This window comes from Hippopotamus amphibius, chromosome 1 (genome assembly GCF_030028045.1).
Source record: "Hippopotamus amphibius kiboko isolate mHipAmp2 chromosome 1, mHipAmp2.hap2, whole genome shotgun sequence".
NCBI classification, from domain to species: domain Eukaryota; kingdom Metazoa; phylum Chordata; class Mammalia; order Artiodactyla; family Hippopotamidae; genus Hippopotamus; species Hippopotamus amphibius.
The window spans coordinates 109,795,327-109,812,447 of NC_080186.1; the positions used below are offsets into that span (position 1 = coordinate 109,795,327).

The 17,121-nt window shown below is 42.9% G+C and overlaps 1 non-coding gene across 1 annotated transcript; it reads right to left on the reverse strand.

Annotated features, from left to right (window-relative positions):
• Nucleotides 1-16,673: 16,673 nt before the first annotated feature.
• LOC130842144 (U1 spliceosomal RNA) lies at nt 16,674-16,840 on the reverse strand. The gene has a single exon (XR_009050366.1). It is a non-coding gene; the product is annotated as a U1 spliceosomal RNA (small nuclear RNA).
• Nucleotides 16,841-17,121: the final 281 nt, after the last annotated feature.

Here is a 17,121-nt window from a genome sequence, read left to right on the forward strand (position 1 = left end):
TGCTGCTTTTCTGCGTCTGCCCAACTGCCCTCCCAGTTCCTCCCCAGTGCCCCTCTTCAGGAATCTCCACCCAGCTGATCCCCAGCACGCTCATTCCTCCTGGTTTTTAACCCTGGTGCCCCTGTCTCTTGGCACCACCTGGAGGGCTGCCTTTCACTAACTCATCTGCCTTGTACATTCCAGGGCAGCTGTCAGAGGATGAAGGCACACACACACGGGTAGGGGGAATCTCTTACTCAACCTGGGATGTCGGCAATCAGGCTCTATGCACCACCTGCACGGCACCTCAACGCGCGGTATTCATGGACCGATCTCAGAAGCCTCCACCCTTTCATTTGAGACTGTCGTTTTCCTTCTGTTTTCCTTTTCTTGCCCCACCGCAGGTACCATATTCCAGGTTCAGAACACTGCTTTCAATTCCCTCCAGCGTTGCTGCAGACAACCCTCCCTCAAGCCCCAAGCAATGTTAATCTGCTTTCTGCCTCCATAAATTTCCTCTCTGGACATTTCAGATAAATGAAATAAATCAATATGCAGTGCTGTGTGACTGGCTTCTTTCACTTAGCACAATGTTTCTGAGGTCCATCCATGCTCTGGCTTGAGTTTCTTTGCTTTTTATTACTGAGTAGAATTCCACGGTGTAAAGATACCACATTTCAGGTACCATTCACCAGTTGATGGGCATTTCAGCTGTTTCCTGTTTTTGGGTTGTTTGTGGGTTTGTTTTTTTTTTTTTTTTTTGCTATTACATATAATGCTGCGATACATATATTGAACAACCTGCACCTAAGTTTCATTTCTCTTCAATGGATATATAGAAGTAGAATTGCTGGCTTTATGGTAAGCTTATGTTTAACTTTTGAGAAACTGTCAAACTGGTTTCCAAAGCGGCTGTATCATTCTTACATTCTGACCAGCAACATCTAAAGGTTCAGTTTCTCCACCTTCTCACAAGCACTTGCTATTGTCTATCCTATTTGAACATAGCCATCCTAGTTGGTGGAAAGTGATATCTTGTTGTTTTAATGTGCATTTTTCCAATGGACAATGACATTGAGCACCTCTTCCTAAGATTATGACCCATGTATTTGTCTTCTTGGGGAAAATGTCTATTCAGGTCTTTGGCTGATTTGAAAAATTGTGTTGCATCTTTCTATCGAGTTGAAATAGTTCTCGAGCTATTGTAAATACAATTCCTTCACTGGAAATTTGATATGCATATATTTTCTGCTATTCTGTCACTTGTCCTTTCATTTTCTTAATGCTGTCTTTTGAGGCAAATAAAGTTCTTAATTTTCATGAAAGTTCTCTTCTATATAACATGTTTGCTGTAGTATCTTAGAACTCTTTGCTTAACCTAAATGCACAGTGATTTTTCTCCTATGTGTCCTCTTGAAGTTTTGATTTAGCTCTTACATTTAGGTCTGTGGTCCATTTTGAGTTAATTGCTGTATGTGGTGTCATTTCAAGCAAAGTGCCCTATCAGGGCAAGAGATCTTGGAGGTAAATTACCTTTAAGAGTTAATCTCCCCCAGGCCAGGACACTGAGATTTCATATTCCTGCACCCTTTACTGAGCGGCTAAGTGCCTAGGGAGAGGTCAAATAAATGGGTTCTGGTGCTCATACACTCCATGTACTTCCCATTCTCTGGGACTGGGAACAAGGTAGCTCTATGAGTCAGAGGACTGTCCTACTCAGAGGAGGCCGTTGTCACAAAATAGACCAAAAGCAGGAGAGGGTCACACAGGAAGGATCAAAGGGATCCAGGTGATCTGGGTTGGGCTTCTAGAAGGTCTCCTACTGAGTGGATGGGAAGGAGGACTTGCACAGCACGAACTCAGTGAACATATACCTGGAGGGATCAGCAGATTGAACACATTTTGCACTTTCGTAAGCGATATTGCCAACATGAAAACAGTGGGGTGTGTGCATGTGTGCGCGTGTGTGTGTGTGCGTGTGTGTGTGTGTGTTACCTCAGCTATCATAAGGTGTGTGGATCAGGAATCTGGAGTTACTCCGTCTAGGGAAAGGATAGGGGATCAAGAGCCAGATCAAGAGCCATTCTCAGCTCTGAGAGAATCCTAAGTGTTGGCTGGCATTTCCCAAGCTCATCCCAGAGACCCTACAATTTGAAGATTCCTGGCTTTGTCATGTGTGGTCAAAGGTACACTAGCAGACAGAAGTTGACATGCTGAGTACAGAAATAGACAAAGAAATACAGTATTCCGTAGACAGACCACATTCCTTACCGCCCTCACTGTAGTGGTCTCACTGAAAATAGGAATGGGCAATTGAAACGTGGTATGCAACACAGGTTATGGGAACAGGTTGAAAGTGTCGGTTAATAGTATAAATTATTGTGTCCTCAGATTGAATTTGCTGGAAAGTAAAGTGGGGACTCCACTGAAAAATGTTCTAGGTTCTGCAGGAAGAAATGTAACTGAGCATGACCTCATGGGGCCTTCACAGGACAGCCCCCTCCCCAACGCCCATGTCCTCTGTCTGACTCCTGACTATAGAAAAATTTTAGCTGAAGGATAAAGTTAATCAGAAAAATGAGAGAATGCAGAAGCAAAGGAAAATAGTCAAACAAGACAAAATAATAATTAGCCATTAACCAAAGTGAAGGACTTTTAGGTCCTCCTCAAGGGCAAAAGGTGATATTCTAATCCATAGCCTCTGAGATGTTTTGCAGATACTGAAAACCCCGCCAGGTGGTAGAAGTTAACTACAAGGTGACCAGACAGTAGCCATGACATAAGCTGCCCCATCTTACACAATTCTGAGAACTCGTCTCAAGGGAATGGGAACAAAGCAACTCTGGACCTGAAGATTAACCGTACTTCAAACAATCAAGGTGACACTCATCAGGCCACCGCAGGAACAATTTCAAGTTGACTGTCAGAGCCAACTGTCCTGTTCTGCACAAAGCCCCCTCCCTCAACCTATACACTCGTGAAACTGCCCTTTAAAAGCTCTTGCCCACTGATTGGCAGTTGGGGAATTGGCTTATGGACAGAAGACTGCGTTCTCCTCGTGTTACTGGCCTCCTGAATAAAGCAACCTTCCCTTTCCTACCAACACTTGTCTTTCCAGTACTGGCTTTTGAGCAGCAAACAGCTGAACCTGAGTTCATTATCAGATGTGGGGAGGCTACAGGAGAGTGCAATTATACAACTCAGTATAACGCAGATAACAACATCTTCCACGCTTCATGCAGTTTTTCTTTCATTTTTTCTGAGGCCATGGTCTCATGCATAAGTCTAAATACATTTGTACCAAGAAAGTTGATATCAATACAAAACACACAAAATCTGCCATTACATTCGGCAGTGCATGTTCCTAATGGTACTGTAGCCGGGTTTATACCAGCAAGTAGCCAAATTGTGGCTAGCTTTGAATGCAGCCCCAAGATAGCCATGTGTTTGCTTCTCCTTGGCCCCACCTCTAGGTTAAGCACTACATCTGAGCTGGCTCCATTACTGGGGGAAGATGTAGGTCAAATAGTGCATAATGCAAATGGGGGAAAACATAGCAAAAAGCAGGCATGCTCATAAGTGAGTTAGGATTCCAGAGAGGAGTGTGATCATGCTATTGTGAAGAAAAACATGTCTAGCTCTCTCTCTGAAATATGGCACTGACTAATCAGAGATGCTGGGAGAAACCACTGTACCTTCTCTCAAAGAAAGACAAGTAAATCCCTACTGATGTATAAACTGTGCCTAAAATCTCCACCTAGACAGTTTAGGGATAGAAGGGAAACAGTATTTCTTCTAGTTGCTATCATTTCCTTTCAGTGGGGGATGGCCTGGAAAGAAAGAAAAATATCCTGGTCAACTTCCCTTGTAAATAGTTAGCGAGGAATCTCCTGGCAAATGCATTAATGCTGGTTACTATTGGGAGACTATTTACCTATGGAATACTTTCAGTGGGATGTATCTAGTCTGTGTTGAACTCTTTAGGGGATCAAACCTAGAATCCCGGGATTTAAGTGGACTAGTTCCCTGGAGACTGTCACATTGATTAAGTAAGTGTCAGCATAGGAGATGACCCCAAGAGCTCCATTCTGTGTAACTGATGACCTCATACATCACTTAGAGACCACGTGTGTTGAGGCTGGGCCAGAGCATGTGCTAATGTGGCAAGAAGGTCCTTGCAGTCAGTGCTGGTGAGCTCAGACGTTCTGTTGCTTTGCTCATCCTTCACAATTAACTTCCTCCTTGAAAATGTGAGTAAAACTCGACACTGGGCAAGATTTACGATTTTTTTGTGTTTTTCATGTTATCTCCATTTCAAGTGGATGTGCTCGTTTACCATTCACTGACATTTTATATATCACAGTTTTAACTTCGTTAAAAGTCACTGTTGGCCAAAGTCAAACCAGGCTAATCAGTGTACAAACTGATTGGCACATCACGGATTAAACATTCAATGGCCTTTATAACCACGTATTTTGCTAGAGTGTCTTCCAAAATCACTACTGTTCTTCTGCAGGTACCATGAGCAGCTCCAAAATCCCAAGGCCATCTTTGCCTGATACCTTGTGGTCACTGTCATCAACTTCAGTCACTTTATCCTGTACATTGAAGGTCTCTGTATTATTACATGATTTGAGAGACAGAGATGGAATGTATAGTTTGTTTAAGTGCAGCAAGAGACTCCTGTTTCTCTGTGGATCAATGGAGTTGAATAGCACTCTTTGTTCCGCATAAGCTTTCTCAGAGTTTTTTCCTCAAGAATTGTTGATTACTCTTTTTTTTCCCCCTGATTATTGGTCTGTATCTTTAGCCAGTAATTTTTAGCTTTGAAAATATCCTTCTCTTTCTTTATTTTTTTTTAAATTTATTTATTTTTTGGGGGGGGGTACACCAAGTTCAATCATCTGTTTTTATACACATATCCCCATATTCCCTCCCTCCCACAACTCCCCCCCACCCTCCCCGTCCCAGTCCTCTAAGGCATCATCCATCCTCCAGCTGAACTCCCTTTGTTATACAGCAACTTCCCACTAGCTACCTGTTTTACAGTTGGTAGTATATATATGTCTATGCTGCTCTCTCACTTCGTCTCAGCTTCTCCTTCACCCCCCGCCCCCCCAAACCTCGAGTTCTCCAGTCCATTCTCTGCATCTGCATCCTTGTTCTTGTCTTGTCACTGAGTTCATCAGTCCCATTTTTAGATTCCGTATATGTGAGTTAGCATACAATATTTGTCTTTCTCTTTCTGACTTACTTCACTCTGTATGACAGACTCTAGGTCTATCCACCTCATAACATATAGCTCCATCTCATTCCTTTTTATAGCTGAGTAATATTCCATTGTATATATATGCCACATCTTCTCTATCCATTCATTTGTTGATGGGCATTTAGGTTGCTTCCATGTCCTGGCTATTGTAAATAGTGCTGCAATAAACATTATGGTACATGTTTCTTTTGGGATTATGGTTTTCTTTGGGTATATGGCCAGTAGTGGGATGACTGGATCATATGGTAGTTCTATTTGTGGTTTTTGAAGGAACCTCCAAATTGTTTTCCATAGTGGCTGTACCAACTTACAGTCCCACCAACAGTGCAGGAGAGGTCCCTTTTCTCCACACCCTCTCCAGCATTTGTTGTTTCCAGATTTTGTGATGATGGCCATCCTGATCGGTGTGAGGTGATACCTCATTGTGGCTTTGACTTGCATTTGTCTGATGATGAGTGATGTTGAGCATCTTTTCATGTGTTTGTTGGCCATCTGTATGTCTTCTTTGGAGAAATGTCTATTTAGGTCTTCCGCCCATTTGTGGATTGGCTTATTTGCTTTTTTGGTATGAAGCTGCAGGAGCTGCTTGTATATTTTGGAGGTTAATCCTTTGTCCGTTGTTTCATAGGCAATTATTTTTTCCCATTCTGAGGGTTGCCTTTTAGTCTTGTTTATGGTTTCTTTTGCTGTGCAAAAGCTTTTAAGTTTCATGAGGTCCCATTTGTTTATTCTCGATTTTATTTCCATGATTCTAGGAGGTGGGTCCAAAAGGATCTTGCTTTGATGGATGTCATAGAGTGTTCTGCCTATGTTTTCCTTTAGGAGTTTTATAGTGTCTGGCCTTACATGTAGGTCTTTCATCCATTTGGCGTTGATTTTTGTGTGTGGTGTTAGGAAGTATTCTAATTTCCTTCTTTGACATGTTGCTGTCCAATTTTTCCAGCACCGCTTATTGAAGAGGCTGTCTTTTCTCCATTGTATACTCGTGCCTCCTTTGTCAAAGATAAGGTGCCCATATGTGTTTGGGCTTACTTCGGAGTTCTCTATTCTATTCCATTGATCTTCCTTTCTATTTTTGTGCCACTACCATACTGTCTCGATCACTATGGCCTTGTAGTATAGTTTGAAGTCAGGAAGCCTGATTCCACCAACTCCCTTTTTCCTTCTCAAGATTGCTTTGGCTGTTCAGGGTCTTTTGCGTTTCCATACAAATCGTAAGATTTCTTGCTCTAGTTCTGTGAAAGATGCCATTGGTAATTTGATCGGGATTGCACTGAATCTGTAAATTGCTTTGGGTCATACAGTCATTTTCACTATGTTGATTCTTCCAATCCAGGAACATGGTATGTCCCTCCATCTGTTTGTGTTGTCTTTGATTTTTTTCATCAGTGTCTTAAAGTTTTCTGCATACCGATCTTTTGCCTCCTTAGGCAGGCTTATTCCTAGATATTTTCTTCTTTTTGTTGCAATGGTGAATGGGAGAGTTTCCTTAATTTCTCTTTCTGCTCTTCCGTTGTTAGTGTATAGGAATGCAAGAGATTTCTGTGCATTAATTTTGTATCCTGCTACTTTACTAAACTCATCAATTAGTGTTAGCAGTTTTCTGGTAGAGTCTTTAGGGTTTTTTATATATAGTATCATGTCATCTGCAAAGAGTGACAGTTTTACTTCTTCTTTTCCAATTTGGATTCCTTTGATTTCTTTTTCTTCCCTGATTGCTGTGGCTAACACTTCCAAAACTATGTTGAGTAATAATGGTGAGAGTGGAAACCCTTGTCTTGTTCCTGTCCTTAGAGGGAATTCTTTCAGGTTTTCCCCATTTAGAACGATGTTGGCTTTTGGTTTCTCATATATGGCTTTGATTATGTTTGCTGATTACTCCATTCATGGTAACATTTTTATACAGAACAGATACTACTTTAGTTGAATCATTCAGAAAATGATTTCCATGAGACAAAAACTAAAAAATAAATCATCACTCCGAAAACTAGCTTTCTGCACTGAGCAAGTTCTGCCTAGGGCTCCAGAGGTTTTGAATAAGCTTGGTGCTTAATTGCTTTAATATATGGTCTATGGGGTTTAGGCTATTTTAATAGCACTTCAAATAAATCATTGCAATGTGACTTTAAGCAAGTCACTTAACTTTGATTAGGTTTCAATTGCTGAAGTTTAGGAAGAATTTGGCCAACTATTGTTTTCCTGCCATAGAATGTACTCTTGAGCTTCCTCACACCCTAAATTCACCCCTCAGTTTGCATGGGGGTTGTGATGCAGGTGGAGCCCCAGTGCAGAAAAACAATCTGCTTGCTCCTTCCTTTACTTAGTCATGAATGCTTAGAGGGACAGCTGGACGTTGTGGCCATTGTCACCCTTGTGAAACCACCAGCCTAGCCAATCCCAGCAGAGTTAGAGTGACACACAGATCAGGGGAACTGCCCATGTTCCAGACTCACAAACCATGAATAGGATGTAGATTAGAAGATGACTCTCTTTCCCTGGGTAACCCATGAGCTCATTTACCTGTTACTTGAATGGTTGATGGTTTGAGCCCAACAGATAGTGTTCTGTCACTGATCCCAGGTGTTTTCGAGCTCTGTTTGTGCTGCACATTCTCTGTGCACTACTTCTCTGATCCTGATCCTCACCCTCTCCCTTTCAATCAGATACAGGAAAATACTGCCCCTACTCCTAAGGTTCACGTTAGTTTCTAAAGGGCTTGGTAAAAAGAATTATTTCTTTTAAGGGTAAAAACAAGTTCTGGAATTCCAAGCTCACTGACAATATAACCTTTCTTCCTGAGGCTGAGTTTTCTGCAGCTGCTCACTCCTGGACAGCTGGTACCGATTCCCTGAAGCCAAATAGCGAGAATACGTCTCTCATTGAACAACTTGGTTTGGGGGGTTCTTTTTTGTTCTTTGTTTGTTTGTTGTTTGTTTTTTATTCCTTGTAGCCAGAAAGAACACACTTCAGGGTAAGAGGATGTTAGAAAGAGTCTATTATAAGATTTGGGCTTTGGTTGGGTGATATGGGGGAGGATGGGAGGACGTAGGGGATGTTCCATATTGAGTACTGTTAGCACCGGCAATTGATGATTGAAGTAAGGAAGTAACAGTCATTTTGTTATGAAAAGAAGAGGAGGTTTGGGATTTTGTAGGTTCCACGGTGACCTTGTTTTTGTCTGTGCCTGGAAATGTTTATGAGGTAGACTGGTTTTGCTTGATTTTCAGTCTCAGAATACTCTTGTGTGAGGCTGATATTCTGTATCTGAGATTGTTTACTTCCAATATGAAAACAAATCAGTCAGGCTGTGAGTGTAAGATTAGTTCAGGGCAGCAGACGCTGGTATTTTTTCTTTCTCACTGGAAATCCCTAAAAGAGAGAACAGAAAAAGCAAGCACTCTGGTCCTCAAGCCGTAGATGCAAACCTGACAGGGTATCAGAGTGACTTTAACTAAGTGTTTGGAACTGTTAAAAATATTGTCGGCCGTTGTTTGTTTGAGTCCAGGAATGCGCAACCAGCAGGCTACAGTGCCAACTATATCCCCATTATTGCTGGTGTAAGGGTTTTTCTAGTAGCTATTCTTGTAAAAGGAATTTCTCAGCTTAGAAATGGTTTGTACACATGTATCTCATTTTGCTAATCCTGCCCTACTGCCTTGCAAAGAAGCTTTACAAATTCATATTCTCAATCATTTATGAGAAAAGTCTTTTTGCCACTCTGTGTTCAACACTGGATAGCTCTGTACATGCCATTTATTTTGCCAACAATTAACCCCTTATTGAGAGATGTCTTCAAGTGAGTTTACACTCATTGGTTTAACTGACATCCTGGAAAAGCTGATATTTTGACTTTTCTGTGTTCTCTTCTTCTTTATGACTGCTCTGTTCTCTCAGATAAGCTGAGCCAAGTAAAGTGCAAACATATCACTGTTGCTTGGTGGATGCTCTTGCCTGTTAGGTTCATGTATTGTTCGTGATTTTGAGGGTGAGGGATTGATTCACAGAAGAGATATGAGGTTGTGTTAACTTGACTTCCCTTCACAGACAGCCCAGGCTGCTGCCAGTTGGGAACTCACTCATCCTGAGGAGTGAATCTCCATGATTGAGCCTGAGCAAAATAAAAATTAGAAAACAGATCTCTAAGTGTACGTTTCATTTGAATAGGACATTAACTATTAGATCTTTTCTTCATTTGTAGTCAAAACAAAAGGAGAGACTGTGCCGAGACCAGCTCGGCGACTCGAGGTGAGTGACGGGTGCCGCAAGCTTGAAGAAAACAGACACAGACTGAAGAGAAAGATGGGACCGGGGGACTCAAGACCTCTAGGATCAAGAGCCTTGCTGATTCATCCCACGTGGCTTTTATTGAGTTCTTGGCTAACACTCCCAGGTTAATCCCATAAACAATCAAAGGCCTCACATGACTGGGGCAATGATCTTTGTTTGCCTCCTAGGTCCGAGTTGAGCAGGTGTGGATTTGAGCTGGGCGTGGAGAGCAAAACAGCCCTGGGGGCAGGAGACCTCTCTCAGATATTAGGGGTCTGTGCCCCACCCCTGTTGGCCCCTCTGCGACTGTGCCTGTCTTAGGTTGCTCCTCCCCTGAGGAATCTTATGTGTCTTTGGCTAACCAGTCATCCTCCAGGGCCAAACAGGGTGATATGAGGAAGGGTCTGTGCCCTACCCCTGTTGGCTCCTCTGCGGCTGTGCCTGTCTTAGGTTGTTCCTCCCCTGAGGAATCTTACCCGTCTTTGGCTAACCAGCCATCCTCCAGGGCCAAACAGGGTGATATGAGGTGTGCAAGTGAGAAAGGGGCTGTGCCCCTAGAGACGGCCAACCCTCTGCCTACGCCCCCACAGTCTCCACGCCCCACACCCTCAGCTCCTCCACTGCTCAAGCGGGACATTCTGAATCCCATCGCTCGGCCCACATACTTAAACATTTTCAAGGTTTCAGAAAGGCTCCTGAATGTCTTCCCACAAGACTGCATTCAAAGGACTTTGTTTGGGGAACTTAATAACAGTGGCTGATGTATTGCTCTCCTGGAATTGGTTCGCCTATGCTGGTAACTGATACTTCACATAAGCCTTGTCTGAAGAGCCCAGGAAAACAAGGATCTAAAAACAAATCTGCCACAGGACACAGAGATATATGATAAATTCTTGGATAATATTATGTGGAGTTAAGTGTTGTACCCTCTTTATTCTTTTCAAGGTTGTTTGGTAACATTAATGACACATTCCTCTACCACCAGAAATGCCCTTCATAGTGTCCTTCATGTTACAAGGGCTTGGAAACAGCCACATGAAGGTGAGCACAAGATTTTTACTGTGATTCTTTGATTTTTTTTTTTTTTTGCATACAAGTTTAGCATACATTTTTTCTGAAAAGTCAGAACATCAGGTAAGTAGAGATAAGCATCTGAATTAGTTCCCTATTTCTGCCTATTAACAGGTTACAAAAACAGTAGTTTAAAGCAATCCATTTTTGTTATCTCAGAATCTTGTTGATTAGAGGTTTGGAAAGATGTAGCTGGGTCCTCTGCCCACACAATTGGCCACTATGTCCTCCCCACCTGAATAGGGCTGATATTGACCACGTCGTGGTGTGACCATCTCCCATGAGGGGCTGCCCTCGTGGTCTCGTGTTCCTCTGGGATCCTCTTTATTGACCTGAATTCTAACCCCCATGATTTCTTGCAGCTCACCTGAAAGAAAGAGGCTTAGGAGAAAGCCTGGAATGTGGAGGCCCAGAACTGATCTCTGCCATGTCCTTCTCCAAGAGGAGAATAAAATAACAGAGGTCTTCATAAAACAGGACCCATATGAGGGCTGAGATCCCCAGCGATTAGAGCAGGGGAGAAAATCTAAGAGACAATGGAGGCACTAAAAGCCCCGAATGAAGAAGTAGGGTCCTCTTTGTGTTCCACTTCAGGTAGGTGCCCTTCCTGGAAAAGAAGACATTTCCCCTTGGCAGAGCACCTTGGACAACGGACTTGGTTTGATCCCACTGGGTCATTCTTGTTGCCACTAGGCTTTTGGGGTCTCCATTCTAAAGTGCTTGTTTGAAGGTGTGGCTTCTTCCTTTCATGAAAATCTCCTGGGAATTTCTGTCTGAAATGCAGTTTCTTGGGCCTTTAAGAAGCAGCACAATGACCCTGATGTAGGTATTCTTTAGCTGTGCAGCTAGGGCCCAGGGATTGGGGCCTGTCAGCCGCATGATATCATAGTTACTCATCCAAGGTTAATACTACTTTCTCTGTTTTACATTATACATTCTTCTCCATTATACATGAGAACCATATGCTCAAAGACGGTAATGAAATCACCATGTACAGCAAACTTGGTACGCGGTGGAGCTGGTATTTGCATCTTGGACAGCTATTCCTAGGGCTGTGCTCTCGTTGCTACAGCACAGTCCTAGGATAGGATTGGACTGGAAATACGGTAGCACTAGAACACATCAGTAAAAGTTAGTTTCTCCTTGTTACCTATATTTACCTGCTTGACAAATATTTACCGAATGTTCTATCTGGCAGGCTCTGGAGCAGGCACTGGGGAGGAGGGGTGAACAAGGCACACAGAGCACCTGCTCTCAGGAAGATGACCTCTAGCACCAGAGCCAGGTGTTTTGCAGAGAATCACATATATGTTTTTTAAGGATGACCGTGGTGTATTTCATACACATGTTCCTTGCTCCCATTTTGTCAGCAGGGATTGAAAATTGACTGAGTATAAATAATCAGACTTTATTTTACCAGTAGAAATACTGATGTTTGACACAATGTCCTCTGAATTTCAGCTGTAGGTTCCTGGACAGTGTGTTGTATGCTTCGGACAGCGTAGCCTGTGTCCAAACCTGTGTGATGGTTCTACCGTCACTAAGTTGTTCCCAGGGTTTTGAAAATCTCCTGTTCTCTTTGGGAATCAGTTTCTTTATCAGTAAAAAAAAGCTGTTATTCAAGTCCTCCAAAGTCCCTTTCAGTTCACATTTCTCTGAATGCATAAGAGACTGAGATGCATATTAAATGGGACCTGGGAACTGCAGCCAAGAGCAGACCTTGGTATCTTCTCTGTGTGTCTCATGCAGGAGCCTAAGCCAAGCCCAAACCCTGAAAAGACATAAATGATAGAGGAGATGGAAGAAAGAAAATCAGCAGCTTGGAAGAACGAGAATAACACAAAGAAGGGTAAAGAAATGGTAGAGCAGTTGGCTGCCAGCAGAGATGAAAAGAAGGACAAGCTGAGTTCACAAGAATCAAGGGAAAGTGAAGAGTGCACACAGCATTATCCACGTCCTCAAGGAGCAGCCTGAGCTGAGCAGGGAGGACTGAGAGAGTAACTTACTCCACAGTGAACCTGTGCACCTGCCGAGGAGATCCACAGCATGGATCAGGGTTCGTTTGCACTGCTGGGAGCACCAATTCCAAAAGGAGGAGGAGGAGACCCTGAGGCTCTGTGCTGGACCCTGCTGTTTGCACCCGCAGCTGCCCCCACAGCAGATGCCCCAAGTAAGCGTGAGCTTAGAGGGAGAAAGAATGTTTGGAGAAGGGATGGAGATGTCCATTCTTTCCTTCACCAGTTTTGCCCTGAGGTCAGGAGGGGGCAGGGTAAGGGGACCCATCCATCTGAAGCAGAGGTACTAGTAATATTCTTCCACATTTACACTTGGAAAGACTTTACACACAGTATTTCTTAAGTATTTGTGAGGGTTTATTTTTCCTCATGCTTTGTGAACAACTTGGAGTTCAGCTATCAGTAAGATTTACCTGAGGACATCAAAGCAGTGGGAAGAAGAATCCAAGTGGATACTTTCAACAAAGTGTGGGGCTCTTCTCAATTAGGTGTTGTGGCAGACCAGAGGATGGGAGGGGAGGCCAAGGACATCTCTTCCTAATGACAGTGAACCCCTGAGAGGAATCACTGTGGAGAGGTGGGTCTTCCTCAGCGTCACCAGAGGTCTGGATCAAAGGGCGTGGATAATGTAGGGCGGGCACGTCCTTAAGGAAGGGGATTTGCTACATCTTGGGAGAAAGCAGAGTATCTCTGATAGCACATTTGGGAAGGAATGTAGTTGAAAAGGTGGAAGATTTGCAACCACTTTTATTCAATCAGTGAACAAATGTCACTGAGACCCTACTCGCATCTTGATTCGGTGCCAGGAGACATGAACACAGAGATGATTAAAAGGGTATTCCAACTTTCCTGGAGCTCTCAGTCCAGCGACCAAAAAGTCATGAGAAGTGTAATGGGGGTGGATTCACTGGAGGAAGTGACCCGTGCTGCCTAGGGATGACCTCAGTGTTTCTCGTGGCCGCCCTTCTTTCTTTATCAACAGCTGGTGACCAATCCAGGTCCAACAACTGTGGCTCTCAGCCAGATTTCATCCTCTCATGATACAACTAACATCTGCAATCTATGTTGGCTCAAAGTAGCCAACACTGCCAGCGTTTCCAGAGGAAACTGCTGATGTCTGTCTCTACTGTCTATGTCCTGGTCAGTAGGAGAAATGAACAGGCAAATTGAATAAGTCTTATAGTTTCATCATGTCATAACAATCAGGGACTATCTGTCTTCTCTTACAAAAGGCAATGCCTTCTAGACTTCAAATTCTCTCCCCATTTCAAAGACAATTTAAATATTGGTCATATTCCTAGAATTTTAGAACTTGGTGCTTTACCCTTACATTTCAGATCCAGTAAGCAAAGTAAAGGAGTAAAGCAACTTCCAAGTTTGCAGTGAGAATGTAGTGGGGTCTAGCAGTAAAATCCTGGCTTTCACGTGCCTGATATCTCTTTAGTGCTCTTAGAAACAGAATAATCTAACACTCCTTGAGTCACTCCTCTATCCCATCATGTTGTACAAAATATAATATCTCTGCTCATCTAGATGACTTGGATCCTAAATTAGCTGAGTTCCACGAATGCATTTACAAAGCCCCTGTGGGTAAAGCACTGTGCTAATTCTACTGTGGGATACGAATGAGGGTACACATTCCTTACTGAAGAAAGTGTGAAGATGACTGTTCCCAGCTCAGCCTAGGTATCTCTCTGTAGGTAGAATAACAACAGCAGACACCAATAGGTTCCACCTGCTGAAAGGGAAGATGAGGATGAGGTGCAATGACTCAGCTCAGTGTCCTCAACTCAATGAAGTCCACTGGCTTGTTTTCAGTTTCCTCTCCCTTGCCTTGCTTGGAAACTCTCTCCAGGTGGTAAACTGGAGCAAATGTAGGCTCATCTGCTTGTTTCTCATCTCTCAGGATCACTCACTGACCTTTACTGCCTGATGGCCAGTCTTTTGAAAATCTCTGTCTCATCTATTTTGTCCAGTTTATTGTTGTTGCTTTCTTTTGCTGTTTCAAGTGGGAGAGTAAATCCAGTTTCTGTTAGTGTGTATTCGTGCGGCACCCCCTTTATAAAATCACAGTTGGAAAATATCTATCAAGATCCTGAAAAGAAACTTTTCCAAAATAAAAAGCACAGTCACAACCAGGGTAAGACTGTGAACGAAGGAAAACCCTTAAACTTGACTGATAAGGAGCTAATATCCAAATATATAAACAGTTTGTAGGACTCAACATCAACAAACCCCAAACAACCCAATTAACAAATGGGCAGAAAACCTGAGCAGATGTTTTCCCAAAGAGGACATACAGATGACCAACAGGAAAAAAGCTCAACATCAACTATCATCAGGGAAATGCAAATCAAAATCACAGTGTGATGTCACCTCACACCTATCAGAATGGCTGTCATCGAAAAGAACACAAATAACAAACACTGGCCAGGATGGGGAGAAAAGGGAACCTTGACACATGGTTAGTGGGCACAGAATTATCACATAACCCAACAATTCCAGTGCTGGGTATGCATCCAAAAAAACCCCAAAACACTAATTTGAAAAGATACATGCACCCCAGTTTTCATAGCAGGGTTATTTAGAATTGTCAAGATAGGGAGGCAATCTATGTGTCCATCAACAGATGAATGGATACAGAATATGAGGTATATGTAGTAAATGGAATACTTCTCAGTCTTAAAAAAATCAATGAAGTTTTGCCATTTGCAACAGTATGGATGGACTTGAAGAGTACTGTGCCAAGTGTAATAAGTCAGACATCACTTATATGTGGAATCCTCAAAAATACCACAAACTAGTGAATAAAACTAAACAGAAACAGACTCACAGATATAGAGAACAAACTAGCGGTTACCAGAGGGGAGTGGGGAAGGGGAGGGGGAGGGGCAACCTAGGGATCGGGATGAAGAGGTACAAACTATTATGAATAAAATAAGCTACAAGGGTATATTATTCAACACCGGGAAGATACTCAATAGGTTATAATACATATAAATGGAATATAACCTTTAAGTTGTGAATCACTATATTGTACATGTGTAAATTATATAATAATGTATATCAACTCTACGACCAAAAAAAAAAAAAAGTGTATTTTAAAAGCACCATACCCGTTTTAAGGACAATGCTGGCCTGACTCTATGTTGGGGATTGCAAACCCCATAGCCCCTTGCCCAAAGGCTGAGGGAATGTTCCCTTGAGGTCTGTGGTGAAAACCAGTCCTTTGTGAGTGGAGATGCCTCTTTAAAAGCATGTCACCCTTGATTATTCCTATTCTCCAAAAGGTCCTTCAAAGGAAGGGTGAACGTGACTACAAAGTGGCCCAATGGAAAGTTCCAGCTTTGGGGCTTTCGTGGAGTATCTCTTAGGAAACACTGCTTCCAGGCTGACTTATGTTCCCTGAGGAACCAGGGAGAGACACCAAACATTTCAAATTGGTGGGCTACAACCCAGGCACTGAAAGAGGGGCAGAGATTCCCAGACCTTCTCTCAGAAACCTCATCGGTTGCTCCAAAAGAGACCCCACAAAGTCCTCCACTCACAGGATCTTCCTCCTCTTGGTGGTATAAAATGACCCTGTGCCTTATTTGCTAAGCAGGGGACACAGCACTAGATACTACTGTTTCTTGGGTGTATTGCCATGCCAGTTATACAAAAGAAAAGAAAGACGGGAAAGCTAGGTGAGGTATTAGAAATATCTGTCCTCCCGGGGCTGCAAGAGGCAGTCACCTGGCCACACAGGTCTCCCTGAGTTTAAGACCTCTGGTGGTGGTTCTGCAGTAAAGGAATAAGCTGGTCCACTTTCTTTCCAGCAGAAAATGGGGAATGGGACTGGTCTGAAATAAAGTGTTCTTCATTGGCTGATTAGGGCCTTAATCCTCATCAACTATGATGGTTGTCAATTCAGTCTGGCCCTGGAAAGGAATACAGCATTTTTCCCCAAAACAAACTTAGAAGGGGAGTAGGAAGGTTTATCTTCCAGGAAAATGTATCTAGGAAATGCTCCCCAAGAATTTGCCCAAACTACTGAATATATTTACAGTGGTCTGTTATTAACCATTACCTGTCAGGAGAGTATGCAAACACTGTCCCCCATTACCACAAATTGTGCAGTCGAGTCTCCTAAATTTGGAGAAATCAAAGGGCTCAGTACATCCGGAGTGCAATGGATAAGCCTTTTTTTTTTTTTTGGAAAACCATCTTCCTGATCATGGGATCTCCCCGGCGCCTGTACCACAACAATGCAAGATACCAATAATAGAAGAAATTGTGTGAGAGAGAACAGAGCATATGTGAGAAGTCTCTATCTGCTCAATTTGTCTGTAAACCTAAAACTGTTCTAACAAGTAATGTCATAAATTTTTTAAAAAATGTAATGATGCAACACCCTCAAATCAAAGTGTTGCTGGCATCCTATAACTGCATAGTTAATACTAGCCCTTGAGGTGCACCAACCTGGAGTCTGACCAGGCCTATGCCATCAGCCTCTGCAGCCTGGCAGTTCCCCTGGAATCT